The 26717-nt window shown below is 41.5% G+C and overlaps 1 protein-coding gene across 5 annotated transcripts in view; it reads right to left on the bottom strand.

Moving 5' to 3' along the window:
- Positions 1 to 26717, bottom strand: part of DOCK9 (dedicator of cytokinesis 9) — a 286418-nt gene that overhangs the window by 209489 nt on the left and 50212 nt on the right. The window lies entirely within an intron of this gene.

Genomic DNA, 26717 nt, shown 5'->3' with positions numbered 1-26717 from the left:
AAATAATGCCAAAAGAAAATTTCAGAAAAAAACAAATTTTAACTCAGTGACTTAAGATTTTTAAATTATATATCTGATAAAGGACTTGTATCTAGATATATAAAGAACTTTTGAAACTCAATGATAATAAAAACCAATGAATAAACAATTTAAATAAATAAAAGATATACAAAATGTAGTACATGAAAAGATGTTCAACATCATTAGTAATCAGCAAATTTTATTTTAAAACTCAACAAGCTTCCTCTACACATTTATTACAATGGCTAAAATTAAAGACTGACCATAGCAAGTGCTGACAGAGATGTGGAGCAAAGGAACTCTAATATATTCAGATAACGCTGTTAGTGGAAATATCAAATGGTATAACCACCTTGGAGCAGTCTGGAAGTTTCTTTTTTTTTTTTTTAATATATTTTATTGATTTTTTACAGAAAGGAAGGGAGAGAGATAGAGAGTTAGAAACATCATAGATCAGCTGCCTCCTGCACACCCCCTACCGGGGAGGTGCCTGCAACCAAGGTACATGCCCTCGACCGGAATCGAACCTGGGACCCTTCAGTCCGCAGGCTGATGCTCTATCCACTGAGCCAAACCGGTTTCGGCTGGAAGTTTCTTAAGAAGTAAAACATTCAGCAAACATATGACCCAACCATTCTGCTGTTGAAAAAATTAAAATATGCACCCATACAAAAACTAATACACAATATTCTTGGCAACTTTATCTGTAATAACCAAAAACTGAAAACAACCCAAATGTACAAGTAAATTGATTGACTAATTGATTGATAAATTTTAGTATATCCATATAATCAAATATTATTCATCAATAAAAAGGATTGAACCAGTGAAAAACAAAACAACATAAATAAATCTCAAAATAATTGTGCTGAATGAAGGAAGTGACACCAAAAATAGTTTGTAACATCTGACTGTATTTTTATAAAAACTAATTTATAGAAACAGAAAGCAGATCTGTGATTACCTAGAAATGTACAAGGAGACTTTGGGGTGATGGAAATGTTCACTATCTTGAATATGATGATAGTTTTATAGATGTCAAAAGTTATCATATTTTAAGTATGTGTAGTCTAATGAATGTCAATTATCCTCAAAAAAGGTATTTAAAGAAAAGGTCTTTATGGTAGCATTTTCATACAGATTCAAATGTACATTCTCTTGTCTTAGCTTGGGGCCAATCTAATTCAGACTCTGTTCTAAGTTATCAAAATGCCTTAGTATTACTAATTACTAAGCTGAAAAGCTGACATTATGCCATTTTTAACTAAAAATAAAACTGGCTTCTGAAAAAAAGGGCAGAAGAACATGCATTTCACACTGTCTTTTGAAAGTAAGAGAATTTCAGTTTTTCCCCATGCCATTTTTGGCTTCTCCCATGGGAAAGTACATTTACACTCAGTGTGTGCACATGTATATTCTTCAAAGATGGGTTAAGAAAGAAAAGGATAAGTAGTACCTAGAAGTTATCAAGCATTAGTAGATGAACCAAAGTTCTCCTAATTCCACTATGAGAATTTCTCAAAACAATGAAAAACTCATCTTACCTAATAATAGACAAACATGTAAATTAACCGTACCTCCGCTATGCCACCAGCCAATCAGGAGTGATATGCAAATTAACCCAACAAAGATGTCGGTTAATTTGCATACACAGGCACCGAGTGATGGGGGCGGGACGGTTGCATCATTGCCACGGTGATGACACAGGCGTTCTACCCCACCCCCTGTCTCTCAGGGCCTCTGGGCAGCGTGGGAAGGCGGGGCCAGAGTGGAAAGAGGCGGCTCCCAGAGCAAAAAGAGGCGGCTCCAGGGCCTGAGCAAAAAGGGGCTGGGCCAGAGTGGAAAGGTGGTGCCAGCAGCCAGGGAAAGGAAAGCCCATTCTAGCATGAATCTTTGTGCATCGGGCTTCCAGTCTATATATAATCTATATATATAAAGAGGTAAAAAAAAAAAAAAAAAAGAGGTAATATGCAAATTAGGCCAGGACGCCATAACAGGTCACAACTGGACCATTAGCTCATTATTAGCTCCTAAGCACACTGGGGGCATTGCTCCGGAGACGAGGTGGAAGTGGGGAGGCGCCAGGAAAAGGTGGGACCAGCCTGAGGCGACTTGAGAGTGGGCGGCACCATAGGAGAAGGCAGAAGGGAGAAGGTGAGAAGGCCAGCACCACGAAAGAAGGCAGAAGGGAGAAGGTGAGAAGGCTGGCGCCACGGGAGAAGGCAGAATGGAGAAAGTGAGAAGGCCGGTGCCATGCACGAGAAGGCAGAAGAGAGAAGGTGAAAAGGCCGGCGCCTCGGGAGAAGGCAAAAGGGAGAAGGTGAGAAGGCCGGCGCCGTGCACGAGAAGGCAGAAGGGAGAAGGGAGAAGGTGGAAGTTAGGCAGGGTGATCAGGCCAGGAGGGGAGAGCAGATAGGCAGTTAGGAAGATCAGGTCAGGATGGGAGAGCAGATAGGCAGTTAGGAGGATCAGGCCAGGAGGGGAGAGCAGTAAGGCAGTTAGGGCAATCAGGTCGGCAGGGGAGAGCAGTTAGGGCCATCAGGCTGGCAGGGGAGCAGTTAGGGGCATCAGGCAGCAGGCAGGTGAGCAGTTAGGAGCCAGTGGTTCCGAATTATGAGAGGGATTCCGGTTTGGAGAGGGTACAGGCTGGGCTGAGGGGACCCCCCCAAACCCCCAACCCCATGCACAAATTTTGTGCACCGGGCCTCTAGTAAATATATAATATCTATTGGATATCTTGAAAGCTATACGATTTGGTGCTTGACAATTATTGTTCCACATCATCTTCTGAATGATTGTAAAACATGAAAATAGTAATTTAACTTTATAATCTACTTGATTTATATTTACTTCCTCAGAGAGTTTCTAAATAAAAATCTGTGCTATTGCTTTTGCTATTCCCAGCATGAAGTACCAAAACTTTTCAGGAAACATCTTTTATAGATTAATTTTTATTGCATTATTTTAAAAACAACATTTGTTTGGGCAATAGATCTAGTAAATAAAACACTTCACTTTTTGAAGTTAAAAAATGTATTGTTTTGTACACATAATGATTATGTTAATAAAGTATCCAATAAATAAGACAGGATCTTAAAAGTCTTAACGTTCCAGCTCACAAAATAAACCCTATAATTTATGGGTGTTAAAATGGCTCTCAACCTAACTTTTAAATGACATTATTGTCAAACATGACTCATGGGAAGAAAAAAATGTTTTTTATTTCTTAACACTTGGGAGTTGTTTTATTTTTAACTACTACAATAGAATAGAACCTCATTCTCTCAAATGAAAATGTGGGGAAAATATTACAAAGAAGAAAACTTGGTGGAAAGTCATACATGTAATACTTTAATTGAATATTATTAATAATAAAGCATAATGGCTATTTGCTACAAAACGATGCTGCTATTCTTTCAACAAGCATTATGCTTGGTGTAGGAAATACAGTGAAGGAGAAGTTAATTCAATCCCACAAGGGCCTCTGTCTAGTAGAGCAGTTTTCTACACAACATGGGAAGACCAGCCCATTCTTGGTAACAGACTGTTTCCTCCTCCGTATTTGCTCACTCATTAGCACAGCAACACCTTCAAGGAGGCCAAGGGCCATTATACTGCTTTAATTATAAATTCCTGCCTGGACTGCCTAATGGGAATTCTATTTTTTGGATAATACTGAGAGGGTGCTCGAAATCCAGAGGGGCTCTGGAGTCAGACAGCCCTGGTTTGAGGAGTTCCAGCTCTACTTCATTACTGAGCAAGTTACTTACCCTCTCTAAGGCTGTTTCCCCATCCGTTAAAGGGGAAAGTAACAGTACCTACCTCTAGCACAGTAAGTACTTCATAAATGCTAGCTATCACTATACAGTTCTTTTTATATCACACTCAGCAGGAGGGACATCTACAAATGTTGCTGAGACCTGAGTGGAAACAGAAAAAACTTGACACTGATTCTCTAAGAAGCCCAAGATAACATAGTCAGAAATATATAAATTTCAGAAAAGTATGTGCACAGTGATTGTGTAAATCAGGGGTGAGGAACCATTTTTCTGCCAAGGATATTTATAACATCATTCATGAGCCATGCAAAATTATCAACTTAATAATTAGCCTGCTATTATTTAGTCTAACATGTAATTAACTCACCCCTAATGCCTTGGCAGGGCCAGGCCAAATGATTTCTGGGGCCATATAAGGCCCACGGGCTGGATGTTCCTCACCCCGATGTGAATAAAGCATTCTACTTCAAAATTCAAATATTTAACCAGAGATTTAGTGGCAGCATAAAATATTCATGAATCTCCAAAACTGAAGTACTCATTCACCGAACATGTATGGTGCTCCAGACTGGAGGGAGAGGAGACACAGAAGGAAGACCTGCTACCCTCCTAAAGGAGCCCATGACAACAGGAGATGGGGCGATTAGGGGGAGGGAGAGAACAGGGAGGTCACAACTCACAGTAGAATGTACTGACCAACCCTTTTCTGCCTTGCTGATCCACCCACAATCCCCAAAGCATTCCTACATGAGACGATCCTCCCTGCGTCAGCAGCGTAACAAAAGATGGCTTTATTACTTTAAAGCAAAGTACAATGAAAACTGGTTTGGTAGTCCACACAAATGTTTGGGGGTTGGTTTCCCTGTTCCCAAGCATTCTACTCACACCCAAGGTGGGTCTTGCAGAACCCTTTGTCCAGAGGCATCTAAGAGCTATCAAGTAACTATGAGGTTACTGGGTGTGAGGGGTATATTAGTCTGCTCTGGCTGCCATAACAAAGTATCATAGACTGGGTGGCTTACACAACAGAAATATATTACTGCCTCACAATTCTAGAGATCAAGGTGTTGGCAGGGTTGATTTCTTCTTCCTGTCTCCACATGGTCTTCCCTCTGTGTGTGTCTGTGTCCTGATCTCTTCTCATAAAGACACCAGTCATATTAGATTAGGGCCCACCCCAATGATCTCATTTTAACTTAGTTACTTCTTTTAAGACCCTAACTCCAAATGCCATCACATCCTGAGGTACTGGTTAGGACTACTTCAACATATGAATTGGGAGGGGGTGGGGGGTGGGGAGACAGCTCAGCCTATAACAGGAAGGACTGAGTATCTATGGCCAGAGCATCTTTGAAAGGGTACAGGGAGGCATGACGATGTTCAAGCAGGACAGCAGGTGAGAATACACTCCTTTCTCCTACTCTGCTGGAGAAGACATGTTCTGGATGGTGTGTTGTTTTGTTTTGTTTTTTAAATATGTCTTTATTGATTTCTAGAGAGAGTGGGAGAGAGAGACGGGGGAGAGATAGAGACATCGATCACACACCCCCCACTGGGGATGAGCCCACAACCTGGGCATGTGCATGACCAGGAATCAAACCAGTGACCTTCTGTGCATAGGTCGATGCTCAACCACTGAGCTACACCGGCTGGGCTCCTCTGTATGTTTTAAATGTTCTACAATAAGCTAACAATGAACTACCTTGATGTCTAAAAGTACCATTCCCCCTCAGAGTTAGGCACCTAGTGCAGACCATGGGGTGACCCTGGTACACCTGCTAGTCATCAGGATACAGATGGAGATTATACTGAGTTGAATGGTAGCCCCCCAAATGATATGTTCATGTCCCAACCTCCAAAACCTGTGAAAAAGGGTCTCTGCAGATGTTAGGAAGGATCTTGTAATCAGATCATCCTGGGCATATGGACCCTAAATCCAAAGACCAGTGACCTTAGAAGAGACAGAAGAAGAGAAGACACAGACCCGGAGGAGAAGGCCATGTGAAGGCAGAGGCAGAGATTGGAGTGATACACGCTGAAGACACCTGGAGCCACCAGACGCTGGAGGAGCCTTCAGAAGAACAGCCCTGCCAGATTTCAGACTCTGGCCTCCAGAACTGTGAGTGAATACGCTGTTTTAAGCCACCAAGTTTGGAATCATTTGTCATGGCAGCCCTAGGAAACAAATACAGAGACCAATACTATTAATACAAGAAAATGTGTGAGAATTTTCTGGTGGCCTTCTATTGACAGCCTACAGTTAGGCAAATTTATTTCTGCTGTACCAAAAATTCTAACACACTGCAAGGTGGGTATTATCTCTGCTCTGCAAATAGTCCCTGATGCACCAAAAGTTAACTTGCTTGAGATCGTGCAGCAGCATTGCACACCCCTGAATCCACTAACGGTGGTCTTTTTCCTATACTTCTATGCCTTCCATCCAAAAAGTGTGTTTAAGTTTGCTGCACTGTCCAGCCTCCTCCTCCTGTCCATCAGCTACCCCCGCCTCCCGCACCATCCTACAGGGCAGAGTGATGCTTCCCAGACTTCTAGATGCCCTGTCAAACAAGGAAGCAACCTGGAAATGTTTAAACTTGTATTGAAATATGGTAACACCAATGAGTTACTACTCCCCAAGCGTTTACATTTTTAGATGTTTTACTTTCAACTGTGGAACTAAAAGATTTGTCACCATTATATAAATGGGTCAAAGACTGCCTCTGTACATTGGCCTCTCGGTACTTTATTTCTTCCCTACAGTCTGAGAGTGGTTAGCTCGAAAGCCCGCCAGTACCAAACACAAAGTGTTACACATCCAATTATTTCTAAAATGGCACAAACAAGCAGATTTTTAGGCATTTAGCCTGGTTTACATAGCCTGTGAACCTCACCTGACATTGATAAGATAGGGTCTTAGAGGTAGAAGGCCCTAGGCCTTCAGAGTTCACCTAGACACGAGCCCTCTCCAGTCTCCCTGACCCAGGGAAGTCCCCTGCCCTCCTCCCCTCTGAATGGAGGTCCATCCACTATAAGCCTCTGGCTGGCCTTATGCAACCCTTCTAAACACCATCCAATAAAACGTGTGTTACTCTGATCTCTTGTGGTTGTGCTTTTTCCTTTGGTCAGCTCCAAATCTCTCGAGCCCCCTACATCACACCAACAGGACTTAGAAGCAAAAGAAAGAAATGAAAGAAATCATCCTGTCTTTTCGTTGCCTTGGAAATAGAACTTTCCTTAGAGCTGGCCCCGAAGACAACCCACCCTCAGTTGCAGGCACCTGGGATGTGCGGCCTTGGGGGACATACACTCATCCCTGTGCCCCAGACCTCTGAGGGGCCTCCCTCACCCAGCCATTTTGGACAAGCCTCTTTCCCCGTACATAGAAGGCTCATCCGGCCTGTTTCACTAGTCTCATGTCCCGGGGTGTCCGCCCCTCTAGTTTCATATCACTTACAACATGATACCCAGGAGCATGGGGACTCAAGGACTCTACAGGTTCATGGAAAAGAGGGGGAGGCAGCCAGCCGGGTACACAAACAGGACCCAAGAACAAAGTGAGATAGACAAGGTGTAGCAGCCAGGGTCTGTCTCTATTCCTAATCCACTAGGGGAAAGGAGGGAAGCTGAGGACACCCCAGAGAGAACTAGGGATTCAAGTAGGCAGTGTAATAATGGAGAACTGACTCCTTTACCGGAATCATCTGTCCATAGCCCCACACTCAGCTCAGCTCCCCACTTGCCCTCCAAGACCACACACGGCAAACTGGTGTTTGCACACTCCTGCCCCGCACCAGCCTCCGTATGTCTCGTTGTAGCTGGGACAGCACTGGTATGACCATCCCCCTCCACACTACCTGGCACCAGAGGCCTCTAGCAAATGTTTGCTGAATGAATGTGAGCTTTTACATATCATTTACATGTAATTACCGCATAACCTGTAGTTCTCATTCATATGACACACTAACTTTGCTATAAAGTTATCTGCTAACAATAGCTCAGGGAGGTTCAGTCATGATTTGCTGGTCACAAAGCATGTTCAACCGCTCCAGCAACATTGCTGAACATCCATTCACAAGTGGAAAACCAGGGCCAGCCCTGACTGTTCATTGCCCCGAGTTTTAGTAAGTTAATTGATCTTAAACACAGACACCGAGAGAAACAATTAGCCAGCCTTCTTGCAATTATTTCTGTTAGTCACTGACTCAACAAACAAGAACCCTGCAGGCAACTCAACCACTGGCAATGGATCGTACTCATGTTTTGTTTCCTCAACAGCATGCAGGACGCCTGGTATACAGTAGGGCATCAATAAATGCTCACCCTGAGGTTTCCTGCAGCAGCAGATGCTTCCTACAGCTGAGGTGTTTCAACCTCTGGAGACAACAAATGTCCCCTCACCTGGCTCAGGGCCCCTGTCAGACCCACACCACTCAGGATGGTGATGTGGTAGCAACTGGAAAGAAACAATAGACGATTATTTATGAAAACCAGGATTACTTCCTACTTCTTTATTTTGAAGTGATACAAAACAACTACTCACTGAATGCTTTATAAAAGTGCAAACTTTGCCTCAAAAAGGAGGGGGAAAATAATTTGGAAATCCAAAAGCTTAGAAAAAAAGAACTGAGTTATCGTAAAAGATACATACTTTTGGCTCCTTTAGAAATTGTTTCCATACTGACAATGGGTTGAGGACAAGAGCAATCATTTTCCCCACAATACAGTTTTTAAAACCTTGGGGTAAAAGTAAAGCTAAAGGAATGATCACCTGATTATATATGCAGTTGCTTAAATCACACATCTATGTGTTCCTTCATTTCTTCGTATGTGTTTTAGGGACAGGATGAGATTTTATCACACTGAGAGAAAAGAGGGGTGTGGGGGAGACTTCCACCCTAATTCCAGCCCATAAAAACATCCACTAACCAACCATTTAGCAGCAGGCAGGTGGATAGACCTTCTGCAAGAGATGCCTTGGCGGGAACTTCTGTTCCAACACCAGCAGAGCCACACTGAGTGAGATGAGTGACTGCTCACTTGGAAGACAGGCGGGTGGAACACTCCCCAACAGGTTCTACTGGAATGAGGCCCATGGGCTCTGAGTAGGAGGATCCTGACCTTAGGGCCACACACATTACATAACTACAGGCTCAGCACTGTGGAGATTAAGAGAGGAAGTAGTTTGTTGGTTTTGAGGTTTTCAAAAGGAGGAAGGATTTTACACCCAGTGTGCTAACCCCATTGGCTCTATTCTGGAAAACAGCAATTAAAGGGTTGCCCAACTTTAAGGACCTGTCTTAGCAGCAAATACCCCATAGAACTTGCCAGGTTATTAAGAGAGACTGACCTCACAGGACAGTCAAGGGCCCGCAGAGGGGGTGGTCCTAAAGAGCCACTCTGAATCACTGCTTGTTAAATACCTGAGTGTGTTTCATACACACCCTTGAAACCAGCTGTATTCAGAGTATAAACTTTGATACTGATTGTCTCTAACTCCATCATTTACTTTATTTCATTCTTATATCCAACTCTTGACCTCTAGCTCTCCTAAAGATGGTCCCAGAAATAGGTCATGCTTAGCTTCACACGTGCACTGATGCTACAAAATGTAGCTCTGAATGCTTCTTAAAGGCTCCTATTCAGGTTATATTTCAAGTGAAAGTCCATCTTGACATTTCCTCTCCCACAGGCTGAATGTGGAGAGAGAGAGAGAGAGAGAGAGGGAGAGAGCAAACATTGGGTAAATCAAAGTTTAATCTCTTGTATCCACAATAATTAATAGATAAAATAGTTATTTAAAATCATGTCAAATATGTGCCATTTTTGGACTCACCTATGGAGGCCAAATAAATAAAATGAACCAAGCCTATCACTAAACGTTTCTCAATGGTAAAATCTCACAAGATGATAAGCTGTAATTAAAATACATTCTAGTTGACCCTGGAAGTAATGTATGGCTTATTTACCCAAAAGAATTTTATATATATATTTTTTTAATCCTCACCTGAGGATACGTTTTTATTGAATTTTTTTAAGAGAAACAGAAACATCAATCGGTTGCCTCCCGTTACAAGGCCCCATGGAGGATTGAACCCGAAACCTAGATATGTGCCCTGACTGGGAATCAAACCCAGAACCTTTGGTGTATGGGATGACACTCTAACCAACTGAACCACCTGGCCAGGGCATAGATTCTTGATTTCCTCAGAACACAGAGTCTTTCCAATTGGATCACCTTAAGATGAATGATTGTAAAGATTCCAAGTCTCCCAGAGAGCCACCAGACAAGAAATACGGGGCTGGATGTAAGGCCCTGCCATCAAAATACTCTGGTTTCAAATGAGCACTTCTGTTACTGTCAAGGTCCTGAAATTAGAATTAGGGATTTTTTTTTTCCAACTTTTAAACTTCTTTTTGTCTAAATGTCTTCTTTATTGTATTGTTTTTCACTTCTGGGATGTTTGAAAGTAATCAAGCAAAAAAATTAAACATGAACTCCACAGTCAAACTTGTTCTCAGAATTGGTTGTTCTAAGAAGCACTAGCCTTCAGCAATAGCCTTTCTTGCAAAGTGTCCCTGGACACAAATTCAACATTTCGCTCTCCCTTCCTTTTCCTTGCCTATTTTGGAACTCATTGTTTTCCCATTTAGTACTCCTCAATAATAGACCTCCTACCGGTCAAATAAGTGGCTCTGACAAAATTTTAGCCTGGCAAGGCCCTAGTCAGTGGGAGGCACCAGGGACCACAATGGCAGCAAACGCATTACCCAACACTGGTGCTCAGTATCAATGCTCACTGATAATGTATTCCACTGGCTCCAGAAAATGTTCACATGTGTTAAAATGATTCACCATTGTCCATTTCTTGGTTTATTATTTTATTTGTTTTGTTTTTCTTGGTTCAAAGCTCTGGCAAGAGTTTCACCAAATTGTGATTTTGGAGAAAGAAGCAAACCTGGAGACAGCCTATAGAGGGTGGCCAGGACTCTAGGCTTTCCCAGATTCATTCCTCACTGCTTAATGTTCACCATCTGCTACTATCTGGTACCTACTTGGGAAGAGAAGATAAGGTGGAATTTTTAATATTGAGTATTTTGTATTTATTAAAGTGACATGTACACATACTGGAAAAATATAAATATAAACAGAGGGCTTCTAATGAACAGCAAATGTAGCCTGGCTCACCCCACTCTACTCCCAGCCTTGCTCCCTCAGAGGCAAATCCTTTCAATGACTTTAGTGTTTCTCTTGGTAGTTCCCTCCATACCTCTAATATATAGATTTTCTAAATTCACTCTTTCTAAGCATTTCCAATCAACTTTCTACTGTGAGAGGTAGGACAGTACACAAACAACACTCCCATCCTCTCACAGTGTCACACTATTTTTAGGTCTCTTTAGTTACCTATGTATCTTTAAGTAATATACTTTATTATACTAAGCCATCCCTGACAGGCAGTTTCTCATAACCTCCCACGTTGCAAAAATATCAGTACTAGAAAGTGAAAGCTGAATCACTGGAATTTGGTTTTGCTCCTGATAACTGGCTGGGAATGGAATGAACAGGAATAGTTAATGCTTTGGTATTGTATGTGCTTCAGTAAATCTCTGCTCCCTGTTCCCAACTGGCAGTGCAATCAATGGCTATTCTTACTCAATTCATTTATTACTTAAGAAGTTTAGAGGTGAAGCCCAGCTGTGAAGCAAAAATTCATAAACAGTGACCCTGAGTTCATCTGAACATGTTTACAATACCTGCCCCCTCACCTTCTAACTTCAGGGTAACTGGCTAAGGGAAGGTTACAGGTGATGGCAAAGGTTTCTCATCAGAGCAGGGTGGCTTGGCCAACCCAGAGCTCCAGGAAGCTAGCCATAGCCGTGGAATAAGAACATACTAGAAAAAGACAATCTGATTTGAGGGGGCCAGTTAAAGGCTACTGAGGAAACAGATAAATTTTTGAAGGCATGACACATACTATATGGCCAGGTAATGATTCCTAACGTATAAAATTGAATTTCAATAGGAAATTATTGATCTTTCAAGATAAGCAATGTATCAGCACTCCCTGAGACCAACAACTTCAGCATACCTAAAAATACAAGCAGCAATTACAGTATAAACAACAACAAAAATTTTAAGCCAATATGTAAATATATTTAAAATAACCTGTGAAGCTTTCAAAGTTAATAGAAGATATGTAGGTTTCAGAATGTAAGATGACACCTGATTACATGTTGGATCCTGTCTAAAATTTCAAATGGGAGACAGCAGGTAAAAACAAATCAAAAACTGACACACACATGGAATGTGTAGTTTATGTATATCACAAAGCAGAAGATAAAACTTCAATAATGCTTTAATTATAATCCATTACCTACAGCTCATCTGTATTTCAGGCCTATAGGAGCAAAGTAAACAAAACAGCTTCCCTCGGGGTAATGCACCAGTAGAAACATTTGAGAGCAGGAATATGAAATCAACAACAGTCGATCCTGAATGACTCACTTACTCTATTGTCCGTTCAATAAACATTTCATAAGCACACACTATGTTCCAGACACTGACAAATAAGTCCCATAAACTATTCATCTATAACCTGGAGCAGCTGCAGCCTTACCCACTCTAAGGTGCCATTGGCTCTACATTTAAATTCCATTTCAGACACATGATCTCCCCAAATGCTGGTTCCCCTCTGACTCTCAAAATCAATGATCAAAACTTTTCTGAGACAGCTACCAGTACGGAACGCCAAGCACGAAAAGCTCATTTCTCAAAGTGGATGTGAGGGGGATGGACAGGCAGGCAGGAGACTTTCTTTCTCCAGCACCCACCCTCACACTCAGCCCCCTCGCCCATGTTTGCTATGATCCCTCCGTGTGATTTACAGCCCTCTGCACTATCACCTGAAGCACAGGGGAAAGAATGAACTTGAAAAGGCCAAAGGGAAACCTGACCCACATTTTTTTCACTTATTTGCCAGATCAATACTTTGCTAACAGGGAGCTGGCAATTGAAACTGTAGACTTTCCCAGGCTACCCTTTTCCCCTAACTCATCGGGTTCAAAGCTCAATTATTGCTTTTTAGTTCACTGATTTCCACACACTCTCTATTCATGCACACCACACCTGCAACCTTTTCAAAGTCCCTAAAGACAGAGCCCAAGGACACACATCTCATCCAGCGATTGGGGCTGAGGGCCTACAGACTTTTCATCCTCCCCCTCCACTTCCATCCCCTATCAGGAACCTGAAACCCGCGGCTCTCATGCCAATGAAAGTAGCACCCAAACAAGAAAACTGGTTTTCTAATACCCAGGACTGAAAATTACCAGAATGATTTACAAGTCACTCACTGACTGATATGGAACAAATTAAAGAAAGCACAATATGAATGATGAAGACAATCTACTAATAGAGGACTTGACCTAGCTACAGAATTGAGTTTTTCACCATCATCACATTCATCCTTATTACCTGCAATGACCTCAATCCACTGACAAAAAATAATAATAATAATAATAAATGGCCCTAGTTGCTATAGATGATCCACAATGTACAAAAACCCTATCAAAAATCATCAAATAAAAAGTATGTTTCAGTCTGGAGAAAAAGAACATGTTTCACCCCTCTAGTGGCTAAAACAGAAAGTCAGAATTCAATCTGCTGAATTTCCCTCATTATAAATTTGCCCACAAAAACACAAGAACCACAGGAAATATCTCGTAGAAAGGAGAAATGAGCTGGCTTTTTGAAAATAGAGAAGAAATTCAAGGAGCAACAGAAGCCAAATTGATATTCAGCCAAGGTATCATTCCTGTTTAAAGATTCAAAACATCCTTAATAACCATAAGTCATTAGCTCTTGGCATCCTAGCATGACCATTTTCTCCATGGAAATGCTTGGACACCAGCAGAACTAGGGTGATGGGCATGAACCCACCAATCCACAGCTCTCGAGGAAACACTGAAAGACTTACCAGGCGTCGCAGGTACCCAGCAAAGGAAGGAGTGTGCCAGAATCCTCTCCTCCACAGGGACCCCTCCCCTGGCCCACTATCCACTATCTGGGCATAAAGTAGGATGGGAAAATCTCATGTTAAACAGGTGCCAGTACACAGCTTACTCCCCATCTCCCCAGATTCCTTGAAAGTGTAATAATCAACAAAATATTGTACTATCCTAAAATATTTCCAAGTATTCATTTCTCCAGTCACCCCTTGCCACAATCTCCAAGGAAAGAAGGCTATTAAAGAGAGTAAAATTATATTATTAGTTATTGATAACCACTAATAATATATTATTTTTAAGAAGCATCATAAATTCAATGCCTACCATGCATCAAAGCTTAAACCAGATATTCTATACACATCATCTTTCCTCAAGGCAAATTAGAGTATAAAATCAGTGACAGAGAAAAGGTGCTGTGGGTCATTGCTGATCCATTCTTGCCAGAAACAGCTGCCCTAATAGTGAAGTTTCACTTGTTCAAAATCTTGTCACTCACATGTTGTTCAAACTGCAGCCATGAGTACTACAATCAATCCTATTGCTAACTTGGTCATCAACCAAGGCCAAGCTGGTAGGCTTATGACGTAGCTCTCCCATTTTGTGTTTTCCCCCACTCTATTCTTATGAGGTCAGTTATCTCATAAAATACATGGTTAGAAAATATCAAAGAAAAACTTACTTGCACTAAGATATTGGTGAGTTAAGACATGATCGCTCCCAGTGATATATACTCAATAAAAGGAGACCACAGGAAGACAGCTGTGCTTAACACAAACGAATGAATTACTAATGGCAGATATTTTTCAGGTCTCAATAATAAGGATTATATGGTGGGATGAACACTTTCCCATTAACCTTCAATCTGACCACTTCTAGCACCCTGTTTCTCGGTTGTCTCAAGGAGCCCAGTTTCTAAATAGCCCTGGAAGTACCATATCTGAGCAGCGACCTCTCCACTGTGCCCACCCCCCACAATGAATTATTATTGACATCACCACTACTCCCTCTCCTAGCTTGCACTGTGTTTACTCTCCCATTGTCCTTCTCTATTGAAACCAGGCAGGGCTATGTTGATTATAACTTAAGCTACATAGATAAGTAGGACTTTGTTAAATGAGAAATGTAAAAATTCACATGCCTATTAAATTTGCAGAACCAAAAAGATAAATTTTGTCACTTGTATGTTGTTAAAAACTACAGCAATGAGTTCTATAATTTTCCATATGTATCAGAGTTGCTGAAGAAAAAAACTACAGCAATTCTGATACATATTTCCAAAATATTACATTATGCTTTTAGAAAAAACTAAGAAAAAATTTTAATTATTCAAATCAAATGTATTCCAATTTAATTATTCAAATTCAATTTATCCAAATTTAATGTAATTCGATTAAGTTAAGTTGTTCTCAAAGATATTCTTTCTATAAGCCACTTGAACCAAGAAAGCCACCTGGTTTTATTTAAGCCAATGGTAAGAATTTTCTGAGACAAACAGAAATCTCTATAACTTAGATAGTTGTACAAAGGAATAAAGATATAAAAACAAGGTCCCAGCTTTCAATAAGTACTAGAGGATTCTGCGTCCTGCCACAGCCTGGAGTCAGGTTCAGTTACTGTAACTAAGAAAACTCAGACTGTTACCTGCTCCCCAGTGATAGATAGTACAGCATGTGGCCTGGGCCAATCAGATAACACAGACTCCGAGGGCTACTAGCAAAGAGAGCAAAGCACCCATACCTCCCACCTGCACTCACCCACCTTCCTACACCCAAGAAAACACCAGGTGGTTCTGGGAGCAAGGTTAATTCTGCATTGTAAAAACACACAACAGACAGGGCTGAGATGTTTAAACACCACCTCTCAAAGAAAAGTATCTGCCCTAACACATTAAACAAGAAAGAAGGAATCATGGAGACACCTAAGTCAAAATCTGGGGTGAATTTCAATATAGCTCATTTTCACCTTTCTCCTTTCCTACCATAAAATACGTTATGATGCTTTGCCATATGTCAAAGGATGCGACTCTTCCGGTGGCTTGCTCTGAAATCTAGTTCATGAGGATTATCCAGGTCTATTTATAAGCCCCAATGGGTGCAAAATTACAAATATAACTGCTCTCACCTAGAAAAAAAGAAGTCTCAGTTCCAGAGTAACTATAACATAGAAATGTGATTCTCCATTCCCTGAGGCCCTAATGGGACTTAACTTTTGTCCTAGCTGAAGATTTGAGAAAAGGCGGGCCACACGGCCCACTATTACCTAGAACTCTAGGCCAAGATAGCTTAACTGTAATCTTAGTACATCCTAAAAAACAGATGTAGACACTGAGTTCACAATAGCAGAAATAATACAAATCACGGTGAAGCAAGTTTTACAGGATAGCTGGAGAAACCACACAAGCCCACACAATACAGTTAAGTTCCTAACTGTGGCAAACCTAAAAACTGGGCTTTTCTTGCTTATTGGTTTGTTGAACAGTATTTGAGGGTAAGTACAAAAGCAGCACAGGCACAAAATAACATCTAATTTATTTTATTGCTATTGTTTTTGCCCCAGGCATGAAGCACCAAGGTTTGATGAAACCTGCACCTCTTTTTACCTTTGCTACTTATGTTCTCTCTCCTCAGCTAGGAGATTCTTAACTACACTGGTATCACTCACAGACCAAGAGCAATCAAAGACACCACCATTCTGAAGGTAAGGGATGAGGCTAAAGGAGAAAGGAGGAACCCTCAAACCACCTTTCATCTGAGCTTGCCTTTACTATGAGGCATTTTTAAAACCAATATCCCACAAAGAAGATATAAAAGATGGTATCTCAGAATGATGCGGAGCCTTCTCCATTTACCTTTCCAAATCAGAAAATGGGTTTTCATCCATCCATTTTATGGACCAAGAAACTAAATCACAGTTATGACTTGCTATTAGTAAATACAAAGTAGGGAAAGGTTCTCATCCATTTTTTATATAGAAAGCCTCTGTTATGAAAACTTCTGAATGAACATATAAATGAATGGCTCATTATGCCACTACTTGGGAATTCAGTGGCGTAATTGATTCTGTTTAACTTACACAGAGAATGTGACAAGAGAGAAGAGGAACAATTCCCCTCCTAGGTATAAACACAAAGAAACTGAAAGCCAGGACTTGAATAGATACTTTTACACCAATATTTATTGAAGCATTATTCACAAAAGCCAAAATGTGAAAAAAAACAAGTATCCACCAAGAGATGAACGGATTTATTTAAATGTGGCATATAAATATGATGGAATATAATTCAGCCATAAAAAGAATGAAATTCTGATACATGCTACCACATGAATGAACACTGAAAACCTCATGCTAAGTGATAAATGCCAGAAACAAAAGGATAAATATGTATGTATGATTCCACTTATATGGACCTATCTAGAATAGGCAAATTCATAAAGATGGAAAATAGAATAGAGGTTACCAGGGGCAGGGGCGGAGGAATAGAGAGTTATTGTTAAATGGGTACATGGAGTGATGAAAAAGATCTGGAAATAGACAGTGATGGTTGCACAATATTGTGAATGAAATCAATGCCACTGAACTGTACACCTAAAAATCATTTTAAAATCCTCAAAAATTTAAAAACATTATACCACATGATCCAGCAATTCCACTTCTGGGTATCTACCCAAAAGACTTGAAAGCAGAGACTTGAAGCTATATTTGTATACCCATGTCCATAGCAGCATTATTCATAGTAGCCAAAGATGGAAGCAATCCAAGTGTCCAACAGATGAATGGACAAACAAAAGGTACTATAGTTTAACAATGGAATACTATGCAGCCTTAAAGAGGAAGGAAGAAAATTATGACACATGCTACAACATGGATCAACTTTGAGGGCATTATGTGAATGAAATAAGCCAGTCACAAAAGGACAAATACTTTATTATTTCACCTATATGAGGTACTACAAAAGTCAAATTCATGGAGACAGAAAGTGGAATGGGGGTTGCCAGGGGTGAGTGGGGAGTTATTGTTTAATAGGTGCAGAGTTTCAGTTTTGCAGGATGAAAAGAGTTCTATGAATAAATGGTGGTGATGGTGGCACAACAATGTGAATGTACTTTATGCCACTGAACTACACACTTAAAAGTGGGCAAGACAGTAAATTTATGTTTTGTTCACATCCTGCAGGGGAGTCAGCTGGCTATGGCCAGCCTGGGCCCTCCATGCTCTCTCTTGGAAGGCTCTTGAGAAGGTCTGGGCAGAATCCAGGAAAGAGTGACTTGTGTGGCTCCAAGGCAGGGTCCATTTCTCCCTCACACACCCTACCAGCATACCGTTCCTGTGCAGAGCCCTCCCTTCACCTGACCAAATGATGGTCTGTTTGGGCTTAATGAACTCCGATGGCCTCACTCTGAAGACTCCCTGAGACCCCACACCACCACAAAGGTCGCAGGCACCCAGCAGGTGGCAGTTGGCCTTGGTGTACCCTGAAACTCCTCTGAGTGGCCTCAGAACCAGTACCGGTGCTGAATTTGAGTCAGTTATCAATCAGGTGAACACCACTCATTCCTACCTCATGACTCATTGAGAACCTACCTCACGGAACTGGCGTATCACCAGAGGTCTTTGAGTGGCTGTGCCTAAGAGGGAGCTGGCAAGAAAAGCTGGGGTGCCCTGGGCCGTTTGCTGACCTGTGCCGTTTGCTGACCTGTGCCGGGACTTGGTGCTGGTGAAAGCCAGCCTTGGTGCACAGCTTGGCGCCTCCCACGCACACCCAGGCTGACCAGAGGAAGCTACAAACTGTGGACTGCAGTGTAGTGTCACACAGGGCTGGTCACAGGCAGTGCCTGACATTGATCCATACCAGAGTACCTCCAAGAGGTCCCCAAACCAACACACTAGTGGTGGGATTCAGACCATATCACAGCACAACCCAATTAACTCCACAAGCACCATACCCTGAGGGAGATCTCAGTAGGCACCACACATGGCTGGGGCAAATTCCTCTTCGTGGAGTCATTCTCTACATAGCAGCATATACACTATGGTCAGGGTCAGCCCTCATACTCAGCTAGACTAAGAATCAACCCCACCCATGGATGGGCCAGCAGCAATCATGACTCAACTACAACAGAAAGATTCACATGGCCCACAAAAGGGACATTCCTGGAACACCTAACTTAGGTGATCAGTGAGACAGTGCCACTGAGCTCCACAAGACACCAAGTACATAAAGCCCCATACCCAGACTGGGAGGTATAGGAGATCTACCTAATACACAGAAACAAATACAGAGAGGCAGCCAATTGGGGAGAAAAAGAAATAAGCCCCAGGAGAAATCTCCAGAAAAATAACTAAATTAAATGAAGGCAAGCAAGGTACCAGATACTGAGTTCAAAACAATGGTTATAAGGATGCCCAAGGAAGTTAGGAGAAGAATAGATGAACTCAGTGAGAACTTAAAGAGAAAGTTAACATAAAAAAAAAAAGGAAATCATAGAAAAAGAACCAGTAAAAAATGAAGAATAAAATATCTGAAATGAAAAATACACTAGACTAAATCAGCAGCAGGTTAGGTGAAGCAGAGGATCGAATCAGCGATTTAGAATCTGCTACCTTTAAATAAGGTAGCAGAAAACACCCAATCAGAGCAGCAAAAACAAAAAAGAATTCAAAAAAAATGAGAATAGTTTAAGGGACATATGGGACAATATCAAGTGTAACAACATCCACACCATAGGGGTAACAGAAGAATAAGAGAGCAATAGATTGAGAACCTATTTGAAAAAATAATGACTAAACATTTCCCAAACCTGGTGAAGGAAATAGACACACAAGTCCAGGAAGCAGGAAACATCCCAAATAAGATAAAACCAAAGGTCCACACCAAGACATATCATGATTGAAATGCCGAAGATTACAGACAAAAGAGAGACTCCTACCAGCATCAAGGGAAAGACAATAATCTACATGGGAGCTCCCATAAGAATCAGCTGATTTCTCAAAAGAAACTTTGCAGGTCAGAAGGGATTGACATGAAATACTAGTGATGAAAATCAGCCAGGCTATCATTTTAAATTCAGTTTGTTTTTTATTGTTTTTTTTAGTGAGAGAGGGAGAGAGAGAGGGAAACATCGATGAGAAAGTACATCGATCAGCTGCCTCCCACACACACCCTGCTAGGGATTAAGCCTACAACCAGGGCATGTGCCCTGACCAGGAATCGAACTGGTGATCTCTGGGTGCATGGGACAACACTAAACCAACTGAGCCACACTGGTTAGGGCCAGGCTATCATTTTAAATTGAAGGAGAAACAAAGGGCTTCCTGGACAAGAAAAAGCTAAAAGAGTTTATTAACACCAAACCAGTATTACAAGAAATGTTAAAGGGATTTCTTTAAGAAAAAGAGAAACATAAGTATGAAGAATAAAAATGACAATAAATACATACCTATGAACAATCACTTTAAATGTAAATGGATTAAATGCACCAATCAAAAGACATACGGTAGCTGAAGGGGGGTTGGCGGGACATAAGACCCATATACACCGAGTGGCCAGATTATTATGATCTCTGAACGCATAATAATCTGGCCACTCTGTGTAGTTAGTGCTTTTTCTGCGTACCTTTAGGAAGATAATCAATAATAATCCACCTAATGTAAACAACTGGGGTTTCTAGATCAAGGGTATGAGGGACTTACTGATTCTATTGTCTTTCTGTGTATGTTTGAAATTCGATAAAAGTTCCAAAAACAAAATAGGGGGAGGGGGGAAATGATTAATTTGCCCTCTGTGTAAATGGTTCCTTCCATTAAAGACCAACATTAAAGGAACTTTCTAGAAACTTTCGATGGCAAAATCTGTGTCCCCTTGTAGAAAGAAGGTGGGGGGGGGGGGGGAGGAAACTCCCTGAGAAGAATCCAAAAGGAAAGAGGGAGCTCCTGTGGGACTGGGAGACGGGACCTTTGTTCGGACTGGGGATGTTCTAGTGAATGAAAGAAGGTGACTGCAGGACAGTGCTGCACCTGGTACAAGAAAGCTAGGCTCCTGGGTCTAGAGAAATCAGTGGGAGGGGTCAGAAGAGAAGGGCAGCCTGGCAAGCGCTCCCACTGTGGTCATTCAAAAATGCAGGGCAGGGCAGAAAAAGAGGCACAAGAAATCTGAATCTGGATTTCAATGGAAAAATGTATGCAATTACATGGGCCATAAACTATGTAATTAATTACTACTATGCACAGAGGCAACTTTTCTCTAAGCTTCTAACAGGAATAAGCCTGCACAGCCTCTCTCCAGCCTTGAGTCAAGTCAGATAGCAAACACGAGGAAGACAGCTCAGAACAGATCCTAGAAGTTTGCAGCAACTAGACCCAGGATCTGAGGCCTGTTATAAATCCCTAGCCCAAGGCATCTGAGCTTTTTCCGAAATAAGCCAGGCTTTCCAAAAGCACTGTCAGAACCAAATATCAGTTGCACTAGCATCACAGGGACATGGAATTTTAACAACAAAGTGCCTTTGTAGCTGAATGAAACAGCACCGAGTCTGGTTGTTGTATACCACACCAAATGCTTTAAAGATGACAAATTAAAATTCCTAAGGTCTTCTTCCAGTTTGGTGAGCACAGTGTCTCCACGGAAACATTTTCTTTTCAGATAAAAAGAGCACTAAATATATGTTGGGGTCATTTTTAGAATATACATGTAAAAAATACTTCTGAACACATATTTGTGAGATGTTTTGCCACACAGACTAATGACAGGCAATTCAGCTTCCCTGGGCATCCAGTTACTTTCTTTTTTGACTGTTTTTGGCACATTAAGTGGTCCTGATGAAGCTATTTTTGAGTTTGTCTTTTAAAGCAACAAATCTTAATGGAAAACATCATCGAAGGGAGATTTAAATACTAAATATTCAGAAGTAGTATAAAGATATGTTAGTATCCTTATGAAGGATAGCTAATATTACTTTGTACATTAACTATGGGTGGAAAAAAGATGTCTGTAATGATTCAACTAGGTGTGGCCCAGGCTTTGTGCTGAGTGAAACCAGCTCCTAACCACCCAAAACAAAGAAATGAGCAATCAGTCATTTCTGAATGAATTTATGTTTTGGATCAACAAGCATCCCTCCCAATTCTGTCTTTCTAAGTTAAAATAAATTTCATGGAGTATCTATTGGGGTGGCTGCCTTTCCCCATAAGACACCTCCCTTTCCCCATAAGACACCTCCCTTTCCCCATAAGACACCTTTTGTCTGAGATGTCCCCTTTTCCTTGCCCCCCCACCCCCACCTTCATGGCAGTAGGGTCACTGAACAGGCTAGGCTGAAAGGCCACCCAGGCCAGTTCTCTGGGGTGGAGAAGCAGTCCTTGCTGTGACAAAAGACAGTGGCCCTGTGGATTTATAAGTACAACAGTGGGGCTCCCAGAAGCCACATTCCTACAATGACCAATGATCCTAATCACAGTAGAGGGTTCTAAGGGTGAACATCATACCCAATCCAGATCCCCTCCTTGGGGGTTTAGAGCCGGGCCTGAGAGAAGAACCATTCTCTTGCGGTTAGCCAGACTCAGAGAGCCATTTCCCACCCTGTAGTCTGGGAGCAAAAAAGTGAAATCTTCAGGTAGAAAAGGAACCAAAGACAAGGACAACAGCAGAGATAAAGGAGATTCTTGGAGGCTGGGAAACCCCTCAATACACCTAGCTGCATCTCTGCCCTTAGGCTCTGGGAGATGCCCTGTGTTCTTATAATAGTCCCCCCCTTTCTACTTAAATTACTTGGATTTAGTTTCTGTTACTCGAAACCAAGAATCCAAATAGATACACAGAATCCTGAGCATATACACCTAAAAACTGGTCTCACAATACTAGGAGTTGATAACATTGTGCTTGAAATCTTGCAGCACAAAACAGATAAGCATGGAACAGAAATAAAAGGATATTTTTAAATCCGAATTTTTAAATAATCACCCTGACCCTCAGGAAGGGAAGTCCTGGCTGAACTAGATGACCGGGCTTCATTTCACCTCTGATTTCTGTACTAATCACAGACTCAGGGTCAGTTTTGCAGTTAGGGCACTTCCACATCTTGCTATTGCACAATATTCCCCAAATAAAATAATCATGGTTATTTGAACACCTAAATGTTTCCGTAAGACTAATGTGCTTCCTTTAATAAAGAAAAATTAACTGTAACTTATAAAATGAAGGTTAAACATATAAATTATAAATGTACTATGGGCCCAATGCACGAATTTGTGCACCTTGAAAGGAACTGTGGGCTGCGAGGCTGCATTGGGCATGGGGGGAGGGGGGGTGTCTCGGCCCATCCTCTGCACCCCCACCAGGCCCCTCCCGCTGCAGCCCCTGGTCCCCTTGTCTGCTGGCAGCCCTGGTCCCACCGCCAGTTACCACCGCTCCGGCATGTTAATGGCGCCAGCCCTACTCGCACCCGCTGATGGCGCAGAGCGATTGGGGCTGGCAACAGCAGCAGGTGCAAGTGCCCAGCGGGACCGCAGTGCACTGGAGCAAAGAATTTTCAGTAACCACCAGAGGCTTGCCCTGATGACAGCAACCAGCACCCCACCTTGGTCTGGCGCCCCCACTCACCTGCTCCACCATACTGCTGTGGCTGATGCCCGCCATGTTCTGCGCGCACCCCCTGGTGGTCAGCACACATCATAGCGACCGGTTGTTCAGTTGTTCTGCCATTCAGTCTATTTGCATATTAGGGTTTTATAAATATAGGTAAGTGGAATAAATGAAGGTTAAAAGTATAAATTATAAATGTATAAGTGGAATGGCTTCAAAGCTCTTTGAAGCACTAACTATCCCCTGCTTAAAGAACAGCAGTTTCAAAAACACAGATAAGCAGATCCAGAATTCCAGGCCGGCTCAGAACAGACTTAAAGACCAGCAGGCACTCTGTTTATCTGTGTCTTTGAAGATACTGTCATTCACACTGATTTTTCTTATCCAGATAATTCACTGTAACTTTGTTATGCCGAAAACCGATGAGACCTAGATTTACAATTCTAAGAGAATTGCATAACTTTTACTAGACAATATTTCAAAAGGCAAAAGAATGTGCCAAAACCAGGGGTGGGGTGAAGGTGGCTATTACTTCCAAGTATTTATACAGAATTGCTCTCAAAACTGAGCATGACCAACAAACCAAGAAAAATAAGTAATGCCCCAACTTCAAAAACCCGGGGCCTCAGTGATTCAGACCCACCACACAGCAGCCCATATCTTGACATAAACAGTGTGGGGGCCACGAAGCACTGGACTCTACTAGGCCAAGTGACGAACCAGATGGGACATCTGCTTGTTTCAGGGCCCTGAAGCCCTCTGGCCTAATGCTGCATCCTCCCTACCCCTCCAAGCTGTATGTGCCCCATATGCCTGGGCCACTCACCAGGGTTACCCCCTCAGACTCTGGTCAAACACTCAGGGTCCATTCCACAGAGAAGGCTGTGGAAGCACATATTGTGCTACGAGGCCACGCCATGGGAGGGGGCAGAGCCAAGGAAAACATGCTGGCTGGTGCCACCCTTGGAGAGCCCAAGGGTCACATGGGCATCCCCAAACAAGCCCTGCTCTGGGGACATGTCTGCATCGTTCATGGCCCTTACCTAAGTCCCCATTTGTTGGTGAACCCAATGCCACTTTGCATCTCTTACCTCTCAAAGCTTAAGATACCCTGGACTCTTCCTCACTTTGAAACACTCTTCCCTTAGCTTCCCTGACACCCGCCCTCCGGGATACCTCTACATATATATCCTGCTGGTTCTGTTTCTCTAGAGAATCCTGATTAATACATCCATGTACAAGTTTTTGTGTGAACATATAGTCTCAATTCTCTTACATGTATACCCAGGAGTAAAACTACTGGGTTATAGAGTAACTCTATATTTAGCTTTTTGAAGAACTGCCAAACTGTTTTCCAAAGTGTCTGCAGCATTTTACATTCCAACTGGCAATGTATGAGAGCTCAAATCTCTCCACATCCTTACCAACATGACAATAACAGATATGCCTGTATTTATATAGTAGCCATCCTAGTGGGTGTGAAGTGGTGTCTCATTGTGGTTTTGAATCACACTTCCCTGATGACAAATGATGTTGAGCAGACCCACTTGCACATTTTCTTTAAAGAAATGTTTGTTTAGATTCTTTGCTCATTTTTTTAATGAGTTGTAACAGTTATTTATACATTCTGGATAAGTCCTTTTATCAGATATATGATTTGCAAATTTTTTTCTCCCATTCTGTGGGTTGTCTTTTCATTTTCTTCATTGTGTTCATTGAAACACAAAAGTTTACATTGTTTTTATACTGTTGGTGCCATATCTAACAAACCCTGGCCCAATCAATACAAGGTTATAAAAAATACACACGCACATTCTTTTTCAAAGAGTTTTACACTTTTAGGTCTTACATTTAGATCTATGATCAATTTTGAGTTAGATTTTATACATGGTATGATGTAAGGATTCAACTTCATTCTTTTGCATATGGATATCTACTTGTCCTGGCACTATTTATTGAAAATACTATTCTATATCCATTGAATGATCTTGGCACTCTTTATTGAAAATCAACTGGCTATAAATATATGAAATTATTTCTGGACTCTCAATTCTAGTCAACTGACATATATGTTTATCTTATGCCAGTATCACATTATTTTTATTACTATAGCCCTGAAATAAGTTGTGAAATCAGGAAATTTAAGTCCTCCAACTTTGTTCTTTTTTCAACTTTGTTTTCACTATTCTGGGTTCCCTGCATGTTCATATGAATTTTAGGATCATCTTGTCGATACCTGCAAAAAAGGGAGCTAAAATTTTGATAGAAATTGTGTTAAATCTATAGATAGATTTGGGAGTACTGCCATCTTAACAATAGTAAGTCCTCCAACCCCTGAATATTGGATGTTTTCCACTTACTTGGTATTCTTTCATTTCTTTTAATATTTTTTGGTATACCCGTATTGTACTTCTTTTGTTAAATTTAGCCTTAAGTATTTTATCCTTTTTGATGGTATTGTAAATGGAATTGTTCTTAATTTTATTTTGTTTGTTCATTGCTAGTATATAGAAATACTACTGAGTTTTGTATTGTGATCTTATGCCCTGCATCTTTGCTGAAGCCCTAAGTTCACACATGTTAACATGCTCTAGAAGACCCTTCATGTTGGGCCCAGCTCACCTCTTCAGAACCATACTGACCAGCTTTTAGTTCCTGGGTGATTCCATGCTTTTTCTTGCCTGCAAGTCTGTGCACATGCTACTTCCTATGACTAGAAGAGAGTATCCCCCTTTATCTGACTCATTTCCTCTTATCCTTCAGTTCTCAGCCTAGATGTCACTCCCTCTGGCCCAGAGTAGGTGCCTCTCCCATGTTATCACAGGACACCCTACATGTCTCTTTTTGGAGCACTTCTCCCACTATATTGGAACTGATTATTCATGTTCTGATCAGACTTTAAGGTATGTGAGGTGTCCAATCTACAGTTCTATAGCCAGGTTCTGGCCCAGTTGTGGTATGTAACAGTACTCAATGAATATCTGTTAATTAACAAGTTACCAAAATCAACAGATTATCCAGATCAATCTCCTACACTTTCCATTTGACATGTTAATCCTGTATTACTTATAACAAAATGGCTGGTGGATTTGGTAATAAATATGTTTTCACACATAAAAGAAAGCCCAAGACAATTTAATCCCATGCCTTATAAGGATTTCTCTCACTATATAAGGTAAAATTGATTGAAAGTATAACCTCTGACAGCTGCTCAGTGATGTTTACTGACACAATACAGTGGAATGTACATTTCCGCCTCCTCCCCTGCCCAAAAGAAAAAAATTGTTTTACTCTTCATCTTCTCTTTAATATATTTAATATATTCTCTATCT

This window comes from Cnephaeus nilssonii (genome assembly GCF_951640355.1).
Source record: "Cnephaeus nilssonii genome assembly, chromosome: 8".
NCBI lineage: Eukaryota > Metazoa > Chordata > Mammalia > Chiroptera > Vespertilionidae > Cnephaeus > Cnephaeus nilssonii.
Note: the sequence above shows the minus strand (reverse complement) of the source record. Positions and strands in the feature narration are given on the sequence as shown.